At 42.5% G+C, this 14,326-nt stretch overlaps 1 protein-coding gene across 4 annotated transcripts in view; it reads left to right on the top strand.

The window, feature by feature from the left end:
* oxr1a (oxidation resistance 1a) overlaps window positions 1–14,326 on the top strand; it is a 97,516-nt gene that overhangs the window by 51,154 nt on the left and 32,036 nt on the right. The window contains exon 1 of one of the 4 annotated variants that reach the window (XM_080752690.1): window positions 11,257–11,442. The exons of the other annotated variants lie outside the window; for them this stretch is intronic. The gene's annotated coding sequence lies outside the window, so the exon portion shown is untranslated. Of the gene's footprint in view, window positions 1–11,256; window positions 11,443–14,326 lie in introns of those variants that run through there. 4 annotated transcript variants of the gene reach the window in all.

Raw genomic sequence — 14,326 nt, 5'->3', positions numbered from 1 at the left:
TCATCATCACATGTACAGAGAAATGTCTCAATTCAAATGAATATTAGTGAATCTGTTTAACCCATTCAGAATATTTTTGTGTATCATTATTTTATGCTTTAACTTTTGAAAAATAACAGATATACAAGCTCACAGCGCGGCACTGAGTGCCGCGCTGCAAGCTTGTAGATCTGCTATTTTAGAAAAATCGTGAAAATTTGAATTTTGAGTGTCTTTTGAGTCTAAGATGTTTCTATGTCAGCAATCTGGCTAGCTATCGTCAAAGAAAAGGTCCTTTTCACTTAACTGGAGCTCAGTTAGTCTGTTCTTGAGAGACTACCATCAGTGGTTCTCAAACCTTTTCATTTGAAGGACCCCCAAACTGATATTTATTTGGCCACGGACCCCCATTTCAAAATATTTAGTTCCAGGGACCCCCTAGAAGCAAAATTTGAGTTACAAACGTTCACTTTGAAAATACATATATTCAAACAAGATTTGCACACATTTTCACAACTTTTTCAAAAATAGCAGATCTACAAGCTCGCAGCGCGGCACTCGGTGCCGCGCTGTGAGCTTGTATATCTGCTATTTTTCACTGGTTAAACCATTCAATATTTCTAGGCCTGAATGGGTTAAAATAAACAATAAACTGATGTATTATAGATCTCACTGGAGTAGGTTGTGTTTTAGTCTTTACCCCCGTAATCTGTCAAAATGGTGTGGAGAAAAGCTATTTTCAGTGCCAGGCCCCAAAAGGTCTGGTCTGTATTGTAGAGAGCAGATCTACAATCCCACAACGCAATCGTGAATCATAGTATAGGGCTTAAGTGGTTTAGAAATCATCTTTAGGTCAGGTGTCTTCAACAGGGGGTCAGAGAAAGACCCCTAGGGTGTCCTCAGAGTTACTACAGGGGGGCCACCAAATCCTTGTGTGATAGGATAATTCCTTTAAATTAACAACTTGAACCCTCGCATCCCTATTCCGAGGAGAACTTTAGCCAAAAATAGCAGATCTACAAAGTTTACAAAATATCGATGATTTAAGTGGTTATATGTCGTAAAACACACATAACATGAATCCAAAATACACTGATGATTGCGCTGTCAAACGATTAAACAATATGGAATCTATGAAAAGGTTGTGGGGGTCCCTGCTTCATCTCTCTCTCAACTAAGGGGTCCTTGGCCTGAAAACGTTGAAGACCCCTGCTTTAGGTGATCGTTTCATTTCGTCCTAAATTCTTCTCCTATCCTTGCCACAGCGGTTCTTTCTTGCTCCATTCTTTTTTCTCCGTTACACGTTCTCCTGGACTTCCCTGCCTTCTCCTCTCTTCATACGTCCAGGGGTGTCGCACCAGATTCTGGGCCCTGGGTACAAGGATTCACTCACATTTTGTGCTTTAACTATTGAAAAATAGCAGGTATACAAGCTCACAGATCTGCTGTTTTTTAAAAATCGTGAACATTTGTGCAAGTCTTTGAATATTTCAAATCCTTCAAAGTAAAAAAAAAAAGAAAAGAAAAAAACTATGTTTCTATGTCAATGGTGCTCAAACCTTTTCATGTCAAGGACCCCCAAAATGATTTGTATTTGGCCACGGACCTCCATCTCAAAATATTTAGTTCCAGGGCCCCCCCCTCTCACCGTTTTCCCACTGTGGTCAGTCTGTCCACCACCACCATCACCCAACAGACCCTGTTCTCCTCCCACTGTGGTCAGTCTGTCCACCAGCATCACCCAACAGATCCAGGGCAGCACGGTATCCCTTTAATCTTCATATTCGTCACTGTCCAGGGGAAACCTTGTATACTTGGAACCTACTAGTCCAAAACCGTTACTTTTCACAGGAAATGAAAAATGAAATGCATTCCAATTGATCCAATGTAGTTATTATTTGTGTCACAAGCTCTTGGTAATACTTTTCACTGGTTCAATATTTATAAAACCCACACCCTTAACCTCTTTCACTTTCAACATTTTCGAAAAATAGTTGAAATAGCCAGTCTACTTGCTCAACACTCTTATAAGACTAAGCAGTAGGGATGGTCCGATCAGGTTTTTTGGAACCGATCACCGAGCACCGATCACAAAAGTTTGATCACCCGATACCGATCAATCGACATCTCTACTAAGCAGGGCATTAATCTATTTAAAAACAACATTTAACAAAGTTTATTATGGAGATACAAGGTTTCCACCCGACGGCGGCGATATATCAGTGCAGGCCCAACACGCCACACTGTGTTCTCTGACTCTCTCTCTCTCTCTCTCTCTCTCTCTCTCTCTCTCTCTCTCTCTCTCTCTGTTCCTTTGATGTCATGTGAGCTCCTATCTCTGGGGTCTGGTCATCTGAGGACACAGGCAGCATGTGCCTCGCTTCAAGTCAGCTGTGGTCAATTTCATACTAGGATTATTCTATGAATTTGATTATTCTGCATGTTTATCTGTTGCTTGTTCCCACCCACCCCCGCTTTTCAAAAAGTTTCCTTTCTTTTTTTGGTTAAAAGAAAAAGGTCAAAGCTCTATGTTCTGATAGTAATCATTGCTTTAGAGTGTTTGTTCAGTAACAGGGGTCACCCACTCTCTCCCAGATCTTTAATAAAGTGAAAATACATTTTCAGATGGGTCACCTACTGTATTTAAGCCAGTCAAGGGAGAGAACTAATTTATCAGCTTCAGTTTTATAGTGTTCAACTTGTTTTTGTTTAGTTTAGTTTGATAATTTCCAATTTCACGAAGCTGAATTGTGCAATATGTTTTAAAGTCACAAGGCCTGAAAATAACATGTGTTTTCATCTCGTTGTTGTTGTTGTTTTTTGGGGGGATCTTTTCTGCTGTGGCTTACCCTAAATTGATTAATAGTTTATCTCGCTTTGGGTGCTGTGGTCTGTTGGGGAAGTGTGAAGGGGTGGGAGAGAGCTTGCTTGAGAGCCTGGGAGTCTATGGAATTATGAATTACTGTAAGTGTTTTTCCAGCGCATTGTCACCCCCAAGGCCTCATATTTCTGCACTTGGTCTATTGCCTATGGCGGCCAATGCTGATGCAGAGGATGCCCATTTTTGTGACTGTAGGTCACAGTTTACTGTGAGAAACGGCACAGCTTGTCCGCGTCCGTCTGGACGTGTACACTTTTTTTACGGGCTATGGGTTTGTCGCTCTGACATCATGCTCTGATGTCACTGTGATGTCAGGGAAGTCTGATTATGGATCCCACTGGAGAAGATGGATGGAAACGTATATAGCGCTCGTTTTCACCAGCGTCGGCAGGTCAGCATTCACCAGGTTAAGGTTTGGGTTAGGGTTAAGGATAAGGTTAGAGTTAGGGTTAGTGTTAGGGTTAAGGATAGGTTTAGGTTTTGGTGCACCTCTGCCGCGATCCAAGTGACTACAATGGAGCACTCCCTACATCCGGTTCAGCCAATCACAAGCTTCAATGAGTCTTGGGCGTGGTTATCCATCTTTCCCAGTGCGATCCATAATCACGCTTCAGGGAAACCATTTGTTGATACGCCTTACACTGTGGTTCCCCTGACACATCACTGTGGCATCACAGGTGATATCACAGTGATGTCAGATACTCAGTGCAGGGATCTCCATATATGGGCATAAAGGGGATTATGTTAGGGATCTCCATATATGGGTATAAAAGGGATTGTATCCCAGATGATGCCCTGTTAGGAGAACCATACTAACGGAATCCATATATGGCCAAGACAGATGGCGCGACCTCGCCCTTCAGGCGTCTTACTGGTTATATTGATGCAGAGGGAATGATCACAACAGAATCCCACCCTATTGGTAGAAGTCGGCAAGATGCAGGCTTCGCACCACTCATTATTGGTTAGTTTTCAGGGTTTTAATAACAATTTCAATGTTTGGCATTATGCCTGAGATGTCACATTCTCATCCAAAGGTGTCAAATTTTACCTCCCAACTTGTCAAATATGGCACTTGCCACTTGGTCAAAGGTGATGCCATGGAATGAGAATGTGTTTTGCTCATGTACCTACTGTATGTACATACATACAAAGGTTGACAATGTAACCTTTACATTGCAGCATGTGCTGCAATGCAATCTAAAGAGCGAGTTATTTGCCCTTAATTTGCATAATTGTGATGTCAGAAGAGCATGAGGTGAGACAGACAGACAGACGAACAGCAATAAAATAATATAAAAATAGTATATAATCTAAAAGAAAAAACACCTGTGTGCCTTGTTATTAAAAACCTGAATATTATTGCATTTAGAGAAGTTATGCAGTGGTTAAAGCAGACTCAGCATCTGTACTAAAATTAGCCCAGTGGACTTGGATCAAGTGAGAAAAGTGTTTGTTTGTTATTTTTTCAGGCTCTAACACCCCAAATATAATACTTGAATTGTCCTGACCGAAAGTCAAGTTGACTTTTTAGTTTTTCAAGTTGACAATTTAGTGTTGTCTTAGTCAACACTAAATTGTTAGCATGGGAGAGACGGCGTTGGTCAGCGACAGTGTTGGTCAGCCAAAAAGCAAGTATTACTGCCAGTGCTCAACATGAAAAGGTCTGAATCCAAACACATTTGTCTTAGAAAAATAAAATATTTTTTGGAAAAAGGCTGTAATTCTTTTGGGGAAATGGTCAAGAACCCTGACAACTACTGTACGTAATTACCCATGTTTATCAGTAGTGGCAACGTATCGCACAGCAGTGCTTGAAGCACCGCCATTATTGTTCCTTTCAGCTTTTCCTGTGTGTAATTGAAAAGCGGATGTCATGTCATAGGTCAGACCGGGGCACAGTAAACTCCTGGCCTTGTCAGCAGAGTTTACTCGGGTCTGGTGTTATCCTGTACCAATCTCCCAACACCACTTCAATCAACAATAGCGCTGTGCCTTGGAGGTTTGTGCAGAACAAACACAAGTCATATACTGTTTTATTTTTGTGTAAGCCAGTTGACGGATGAGAAAAGGAGACTGGTGTTTCACTACTAATGTGATCAGTGATGGAAAATGTCTGAGTGCGTTCCAAGTAAGATCGAAAACAATGTTAGTACATTTACTTTGGTACTGAAATATATTTTGATAGCCAATAGTTTTTTTTCTTTCACTCAAACATTTAGAATTTGCAACCGAGTATTTGTATATGATGATATTGCTGCTTTACTTAAGTAAAACATACTCAGTACATCTTACACCACTGTGGGGGATAATGGCATGCTTGCATGCAAGGCACAACTTTTCTGCCACCAGGGCGCCATTGTTGTTTTGAAATATAATATCTCAACAGCATTAGCAGACCTCGCCACAATTAATAAAAAAAGTAAATGTTTGTGGCTACACTGGCTAGCGATTCACAGGCTGGAACTAGATTAATTGTCTCCACCAGCCAAAAGGCATGGGGAGACTATGTTTTGCACCCTGTCTGTCTGTCCGTCCGTCCAAAATTTTAACAAAATGCCTCAAATCATGAACACAGAGTGCAATTTCCCTAAGATTTTGCACACACATTCCGACTATGCTGAAGAAAACATGTCACCTGATTTGTGTTTGTTTATAACTCCACCGATCTCTGTAAAACGTTGTATGCACACTCCCTAGACTAGAGGCTAAACAAACCCTCTGCCCTGCATTTCTCAAATTTGCGTTATAGCGCCACCAGGAGTCCGACTTACATAAAACCCATTTTTTATACACATGATCTCTATAGTCATGCAATCAAGGCGGATATCTTTGCTTTTTCATATTCCATCTTGATTGGCTAAGATTGCTTTCCAAAGTTTGCAGGATTGGTCTGTTTTGAACAAAATGCCTCAAATCATGAACACAGTGTGGAATTTGTGTAAAATGTGCCCACTAGGTCAAAGAACAAATACCTCCCTTTTCACATTGGCCTGTTATAGCGCCACCAGTAGGTCAACTTTTGCAAAACACATTTTTAGAACAAAATGCTTCAAATAATGAATGCAGCATGAAGAGATGGCAATCTTTTCACTTTGGCCTATTTTAGCGTCACCAGGTGGACACCTGTGCTCGGAAGAGCACTACTTCTAGTTAACATTGTAATTATCTGACTCCCCCTGCTTTCGCATTTGTTTCTTTCTGCGGATGTGTGCTGTTTTCTGTATTGAGTATTTTGTCGGAGTGAATTTTATTTGGGATGCTTTAACTGTGGGCTCCTTTCAGGCTTCAAGCCAAACAAAAGCACAAAAGCTGTAATAGAAAAGAACAGACTGTCAGGTTATGAATAATTAGGCCCCCATGTCTAATCATGTTAAACAATGACGCCCACTATATAATACATTTTGGCTTGCTATCCCTCATTTTTACCACCATTAACTGCTTTTACTCTCAGACAGTGCCATTAACCAGCAATTATTCTTACCTATAATGTCAACCGCTTGAATTCCTACATTATTTATTTGCATCTTTTCATCAATATACTTTGAGAAATTATGATGGCCAATATTTACTAATGTTGGTACGGCAAATGAACAGTAACACTAAGCTGATAGGCAGCAAGGCAGTGCCAGAGGGATGTTTTCAGTTGTAAAGCATTGTAGGTCACTATATGACAGGTGTGATTTAGTTGAACACACAACACCCTTTTCTCAGGTGTTCCACATTTGATGACAGGGAAGATGAGACTATGCTTGTAATTCTTGTTTATGAGAGAAGACATGTTTTGACTCCCAGCTGCTTATTTTGACCCAGGTGTGTGTTTTTGTGTGTAAGCCTTAATGATGTGCCGCTTAGACTTTTGTGTGTGTGTGTGTGTGTGTGTGTGTGTGTGTGTGTGTGTGTGTGTGTGTGTGTGTGTGTGTGTGTGTGTGTGTGTGTGTGTGTGTGTGTGTGTGTGTGTGTGTGTGTGTGTGTGTGTGTGTGTGTGTGTGTGTGTGTGTGTGTGTGTGTGCGCACGCGTCGCATGCATGTGCAATCGGGCATTCTCTTCTCAGCGCTACATTGTTTGAGCTTTTTGAGGATCCTGATCATCCTCTATCACACCTCACTGTAATCTTGCACCTTGCTCTAAAGCATTAGTAATGCTTTAGAGCATGTAGCTCTGCTATTTTCACAATAGAACCGTGTTATACAAAATGTAATCCCTCAACTCTTGCTAGTCAGGGTGGGGGGGGGGGGGGTCTCCAGTTAATATATGATTATTTTGGGGGTCCCGGCCTGAAAAGGTTGAGAACCACTGCTCTGTCACAACTCACTGTAAGCTTGCACCTTTACAGCAGAAAGGACCAGAGTACTTGAGATGAGTCATTTGATTATAGAGGCTGACCAGCACATAAGAAGTGAGACATGGTGGTGTGATTCAGCGGCACTGGAACAGGTTTTGAAGAGGGAGTGGGGTCATAAACATTACATCATGACATGGCCCGCATGCAGATATACAGTTGTAAAATGAAAGGTTTGCCATCATCAGTGTGTTTTTGAGCAATAAAATCACTAACTCATTCACCTGGCTGAGGCACTGTACATTCAGGAGACTGATAATCAAAATTATTTATTCTTAAACGTTTGAACACACCATATGCTCCCCCATTATGTCTTGTCTTGTCTTGTCTTGTCTGTCTGCCTGCCTGCCTGCTTCTCTCTCTCTCTCTCTCTCTCTCTCTCTCTCTCTCTCTCTCTCTCTCTCACTCTCTCTCTCTCTCTCTCTCTCTCTCTCTCTCTCTCTCTCTCCCTTACACACACACACACACACACACACACACACACACACACACGCACACAAACACGGTTTGCTTTCTACTTTGCAATGACAGTATTCGTTGTGATGTCATGATGTGACAATATAGTTCATCTTAAAATGCATGATGCTGCTTCAGTGTGACTTTTCTCATTCCTTGCCTTCGATTATCTGACTTTTATTCAGTTTTGACTTCTCACAGCAATTCACCCTTTGTTAGCCTCCTGGTTGGTCCCTGACTGACCAACCAGCAGGCTCTATCTGCCTTGTCCCGCCCTGGTTCCGCCTTTTTTATGTTGAATTAGCCAAAACATAATTTTTGGAGAAATAAAAACATTTAAAAACATGCTGATTCACTATGCTGCCACTGAGCAGCTCCAATTGACTGAAACAAAGTTTGAAATTAGAATTGAGCCCACAGAATAACAATATGAAGCAACTGAATTAACATGGCAGTGGATGGAATGTCCCACTGAATGTCCCACCAAGACACAGCAACCAATGGGTGTGGAGAGGGGCAGGACAATGGGCGGGACTTGACAAAGGGTGAATTGTTGTATGTGTCCGAAAAATCAAAGCTGGCTATCAAGGGTTTGATGAGGTCAGTGTTGTGATCTTCATATATGGACATCCAGGTGATGATAGTCAGCTCCATATACAGTATGGAGAGATAGACACTATTAAAAATGTAACTTTTCCAAAATATGGAGATGACTGACATCATAGATGTCTGACATCTTAGACCACATGAAACTGACACAGTATGTCCATTATGGACATAAAAGGGACAAGGACGGAATGGTTTAGCACAAGGGTCTTCAACAGGTCCTCCAAATCGTTATGTGATAGAAACATTTTTATATTAACCACCTGAACCCTAGCGTCCATATTCTGAGAACTGTAGCCAAAAATAGCAGATCCACAAGGTCACAAGTCACAACGCCTCGCAGCGAGAGGCATTGTGACCTTGTAGATCGCTATTTTCGGCAAAGAGGTTTGGTGTAGAGGGGAATAAGAGCAGACCAAGTACAGAGTGAAATGTCAAGTTTATTAAGTATTGACGGCTCAAGTGGTTAAATATCTGAAAACACAAATTGACATGAATCCAAAATACACTGATGATTTTGCTGTCAAACGATGAAACTATCTGGAATCGATGAAAAGTTGTGGGGGTCCCTGCTTCATCTATCTCTCAACTAAGGGGTCCTTGGCCTGAAAATGTTGAAGACCCCTGCTACACGTACAGACTCTGTCTCAAGAGAATGCCTAAACATTGACAGTAGGTTGAGTGCAGCCTAGTATCACTCACTCTACATTGCTTGGTCTGTGCCTATCGGGCACACTTTGAAAAATGTAATATGAACAGGCCTGTCCGTAATCTATTCTTTTTTTAAATCAGGGTAAAATTGGCCTCCCTTGTTCATTTGCATTTACAGTATACAATTCGTTACAGTAGCTGTTGAAGCTGAAGTGGGTGTGATGGTAACTGAAGTTAAAATCGGACAGTGTTTGTCTAGATTAGAACAACTCTCAGATCCTAAACTATTTACAGTAGAAGCAAACATTTCTTTTTGCCAAATATATCTACGGTCTGCCCCAGCGCACAATTTCTAAAGTGACATTTCCAGAGGTTTGCCTCAGGTCTCTCGGTGCTGAGTGAGGAACTTTGTTGCGTGGATTTACATTTAGCATTTTTAGACATTTCTCATCTTGTCAGAGAGGTTTGTTTTGGCTGTAACAGACCCCCCCCCCTCCAGTGGCTAGGCTGATTGTGTTGGTGTGGGTCAGTAGCTGCAGGCTGTTTGCTGACTGCACTGGGACGTGTGGGGGCGTGGGGCAGGAGCACAGCAGCCAGTTGTTCTGCGTTCTGCCTCTTCACAGGTTTTCCGCTCGCTCTCGGCGTCTATAACACCCTGCCACTCCTCCTCACTCCTCTGCTTCCTTTCTCGCTTTGTCCTCCTTTTTCATCTTTGTCCTTTTTTAAACGCTCTCGCCTCTTTCACACTATGGCCTCTAATTTGAGGGCAGTGAAACTGGCTCACTTTGCCCAAAGCTGCCTAGCAGAGTGCTCTCTCTGATTCACATTCAAGTGGTAACAAGTAAGATGTCTGATGTTGGTGTGTCAGTGTTTTTCCTCTGGCAATGTGAAGGATTTATTGGTGACAATCATATCTAACAGCAGGTACACCCCTGTTCCCCTTTTCTAGAATAACTATGTAGACATTTTCATTTGACCCATGTTTTTAGTCCTTTAAAGGCCCACCCAGACGAAATCCGATATTGCATAAGATCAGAACTCGTGGCCGGGGGTTGATCGGTGATCATTTCAAACGACAGCGATCCTCTGTCTTGAATTCGGGCCCGGTATATCCCGCTGTGCCAAGTGAAATATCTGATAGCATTACAAACGAGACCGACGTCTGGCGACTCTGGCCTCTTGGCGATCTCGGGGGGGAATCTTTTTATTCCTCAAGAGGAATAAAATCAAGAGTTTTTTTAATCTTTCTCCTCTCACTTGTTCAAACTTCGAAGATGGACAGGGACACTTATAGCAGTAGCAGCAGCAGTAGCAGCAGCAGCACTGACATGGAATCTGACACTGATATTAATACCAGTAAGACTCTCTAATCGGGAGATAAGCGACCGTAAGGTCACAACGTGATTTTAGGCCAAAATGTGTAGGAGCAGTGTCCAAAAATGTGTTTGAAAAAAATCGGTCTGATGGTGGCGCTATATTGGACAGATCCCTGTTGATGACATGAGTGCAGACATACTGTGTAGCGATTTGCGTGATTTTAGGGCAAAATCTGTTGGAGCAGTGTCCAAAAATGTGTTTTAAAAAATCGGCCTGAAGGTGGCGCTAAATGAGACAGATCCATGGTGATGACATGAGTGTAGAGCAAGTGTACCGATGTGCGTGATATTAGGGCAACAGCCCATTTGGGGGAATGAGGCAATTTGCAAATTTAATATTCCTAGAACACACCTGTTTAAAATTTTCCAACTCTGTCGATAATAGAAAGAGCTCTCATTAGGAATCCTTTTGAACGGGGCATCATATCTGGATTTTATACTCTCCTGGTGGACTTCTCGCCCGAAACATCTGAATCTAGATTTGATGCCTGAGGCTGGAACTCTGATTTACAAGGGGAACTAACAATGGATGAGTTTATCACAGCCTGTGAGGAGGCTCAGGCACAGACTAGTAATACTCGTTTAAAATTGCTACAATATAATTGGCTGATGAGGGTGTACATCACGCCAGAAAAAATAAACACATTTTATCCTAATATCCCAGACACTTGTACCAGATGTAACGATGATAAAGTCACTCTGTTCCATTGTTTGTGGACATGTCCCAAAATAAAGGAGTTTTGGGAGGAGGTTAGAAAGGAGTTACAACGGATACTACTTATTAATATTGAGCTAGACCCAAAACTCTTCCTATTAGGCCTTTACCCGATTGGCCATAAGATAAAGAATTGCGAAATAACATTTCTGGACCTTGGGTTCCTACAAGCCAAAAGGGTTATCGCCCTTTCATGGAAAAAGACAGGGAAACCCAGCATCGCTCAGTGGTTTAGGGAACTATCTTTGTGCCTTCCCTTGGAAAGAATCACATACACTCTCAAAAACAAACAAGAGTTATTTGAGAAAATATGGAGGAATAGTATTCATTATGTCAAGGGCAACGATCTTTCGCATTTGATGGAGGAACCGGGAGTGGGGTAGACGTTTTCCCTCTGCAGCCAATTATACGGCCTTGTGGCATCTGGTGTTGTTGGTATGTATGTCAAAAGAAAATATTAAATTGTGGTATTATCGTTTTTTTCTGTGTTGTTGTTGTTTTTCTTTATATTGTGTTGTGGTTTTGTTACGAGATTGTTTTTGTTTTATGTTTGTAAAAAAAATATGTTTGTTGAAAAAAAAAAGAAAACTCAATAAATATATTGTTTAAAAAAAAGAATTGTAGGAGCAGTGTTCAAAAATGTGTTTGAAAAAAACGGCCTGATGGTGGCGCTATATGGGACAGATCCATGTTGATGACATGAGTGTAGACATACAGTGCAGCGATTTAAGTGATTTTAGGGCCAAATCTGTAGGAGTAGTGTCCAAAATGTGTTTTAAAAAATCGGCCTGAAGGTGGCGCTAAATGCGACAAATCCATGTTGATGAGATGAGCGTAGACATACTGTGTACCGATTTGCATGATTTTAGGGCAAAAATTGTAGGAGCAGTGTCCAAAAATGTGTTTTGCAAGAAGCGGCCTCATGGTGGCGCTAGAAGAGGGCCATGTGAGAATTGATTGAGGTTGTGGTTTGTCAGGCAAGGAGTGTGTGTGTGTGCAAAATTTGGCATGGATCGGGGCAACGGTTGCGGAGATATGAGCAGGACAAAAGTGTGACGTGACGTGACGTGACGTGACGTGACGTGACGTGACGTGACGTGACGTGACGTGACGTGACGTGACCGACTGACTGACTTACAGACAGGCGGCGGAGGTTTTGATAGTAAGTGCGACCTGACGCACTTACTTTAGCAATTAGGCTAAAACATTTTAATTTGTTATTTTTTTTCCTACGCAGTTGATTGAATGAGTGCAAAATGCGATGCTCACAAAACAAGGCTCCAGCCTCCATGGAAAGGTTCTCAAACTATATGTCCCGACCCAACGTTGGATGGCAGAAGGTCCCATTGGGCTTTGCCGACCAAATATAAATAAATAAATAATTAATATATTTTAACCAACAACCAAAGTTATTGCAAATAGATGAGAACGACGGGTCCTCTCCCTTTCTAACACAAACACACACACACACACACACACACACACACACACACACACACACACACACACACACACACACACACACACACACACACACACACACACAATCATTCATTATGATACAAAAAAAAGTATCTCTCAATAGGTTGAGGGAAAATAGCCTACGATCTGATCATAGCTGGTGCTTCAAATAGTGGTCCGGGGACCACCAGTGGTCATTGAGGGTGTTCCAGGTTTGATTTTGGGGTTTGTATTGTAAAGTACAATGTGTGATGTCATCAAGTTGTACTTTGCAATACAAACCCCAAAATCAATCTTCCAGTTCTAGGCAACACAGAAGAGGGGGAACCTTTTCTTTATTTCCACACAAGTCCTCTAAGGTATATTAATGACATATCTCAATATTGAAAATGGGTGGTCTTCCCCTTTAAGCTGAGATCCAACTTAACTCATTAAAAGCCAACCCCGCGATGTCGCGGGAAAAGTAATAGAGTATCTATAGCGCCATCCACGCGATGTCGCGGGAAAAGTAATATATTACTGTAACGGCGAGTAAAAATACCTAGTACAATGGCCGACGCTCCGGAGACGAAATCCGCGCTGATTTGTCATCATCACGGCTCCACGAGCACACAATAGTCATCCCATAACATTGAGGTGGACGGCCGATCTCATCTTTAATGTCCATTATCTCAAAACTACACTTTAGAAGCTAGGATGGAGGCAGATGCTCGCTTATTTTACACAGTTATAAAAGCTCCCGGTCGGCCATTACACAACTCCACGTGGACACGCATCGGTTCCGGCGCACGATCCGATGACGTCAGACCGGAAGTACTTCCGGTCTAGACTTCTGGCCTTCAAAATAAGACAGCGGCCGTTAATGGGGCCGGGAGGGGGCACTCTGGACCCCCTAATCCGTTAATGTCCTGGGCTCAGAATGAGTTAAGGAGGGGAGCAGTATCGGCCTGCAAAAAGGATGCTCATGGTGGGGTTGTGTCGGATGAAGAAGAGGAAGGGATGGTCAGCAATGAAGAAGAGAGGGTGTGGTCCCGTACAGCACAACTCGGTTTTAAGGGGATCTATGGTGGCAGCTGCCTCAGTGCCCTCCTCGTTCACTTCCACAAAGGCCTTGTGCACCACCTTGGAGAGAAACAGGCTGTTGGCTGGAGAAATGCCGGAGAAGTCACTCTGTTCTTCATCAAAGGCATCCTCCATGCCCATCTTGATCAAGATGTCTTTCATGTCATATGTCTCCTCCAACTTGAAACAAGGCAGGCCCAGGGACATCGTCCTCTTATCCATCATGCCTGGATTGGTCCAGTCCACAAACTTTTCATATGTTAGCTCCTTTTCTAGCTTCTCAAGGCCGTTCGTCTTAAGGGGAAGAAAGATGACCATGCTGAGGTCGTTCCCTGTGTAGGGCAGCTCCAGGACCTGACACCTGACTTCAGGAATGACTGCAAAATGGAACATAGAAGTCAGTCAGTCAGTCAGTCCGTCAGTTGCTATAGTTGGTCAGTCACTAAGGCAATGCCTTTCAAACAATCAGCTCTGCAGACATTTACTCTGAGAGAAGTCATTCTCCATGCAACAGGCTGCTGGTGGAAACGCCACCCAGCCCTCTACGCCTTGTGCTTGCAGCCAAGCAGGCATACCATCTGTGGCAGATTGCATACTCACATTTGAGTAGACATGGCAACATAAGGGCTTTATACAGGATCTGTCAACATTCACAGGCAATAACGTAGTTTAAACAAGATTTAAATTCCAGGCTGGTTGTACTGCGGAGATGCACTGCAACATCATGCTGCAGATTGTGGATGGAAAAGCATAATGAACTTATCCCTACGCTGTCTAGGATTTTAGTGATGACTTT

The sequence above is a fragment of the Nannobrachium achirus genome (assembly GCF_963921795.1).
Source record: "Nannobrachium achirus genome assembly, chromosome: 2".
NCBI lineage: Eukaryota > Metazoa > Chordata > Actinopteri > Myctophiformes > Myctophidae > Nannobrachium > Nannobrachium achirus.
The sequence above is the reverse complement of the archived record's forward strand: the minus strand, read 5'-3'. Positions and strand labels throughout refer to the sequence as shown.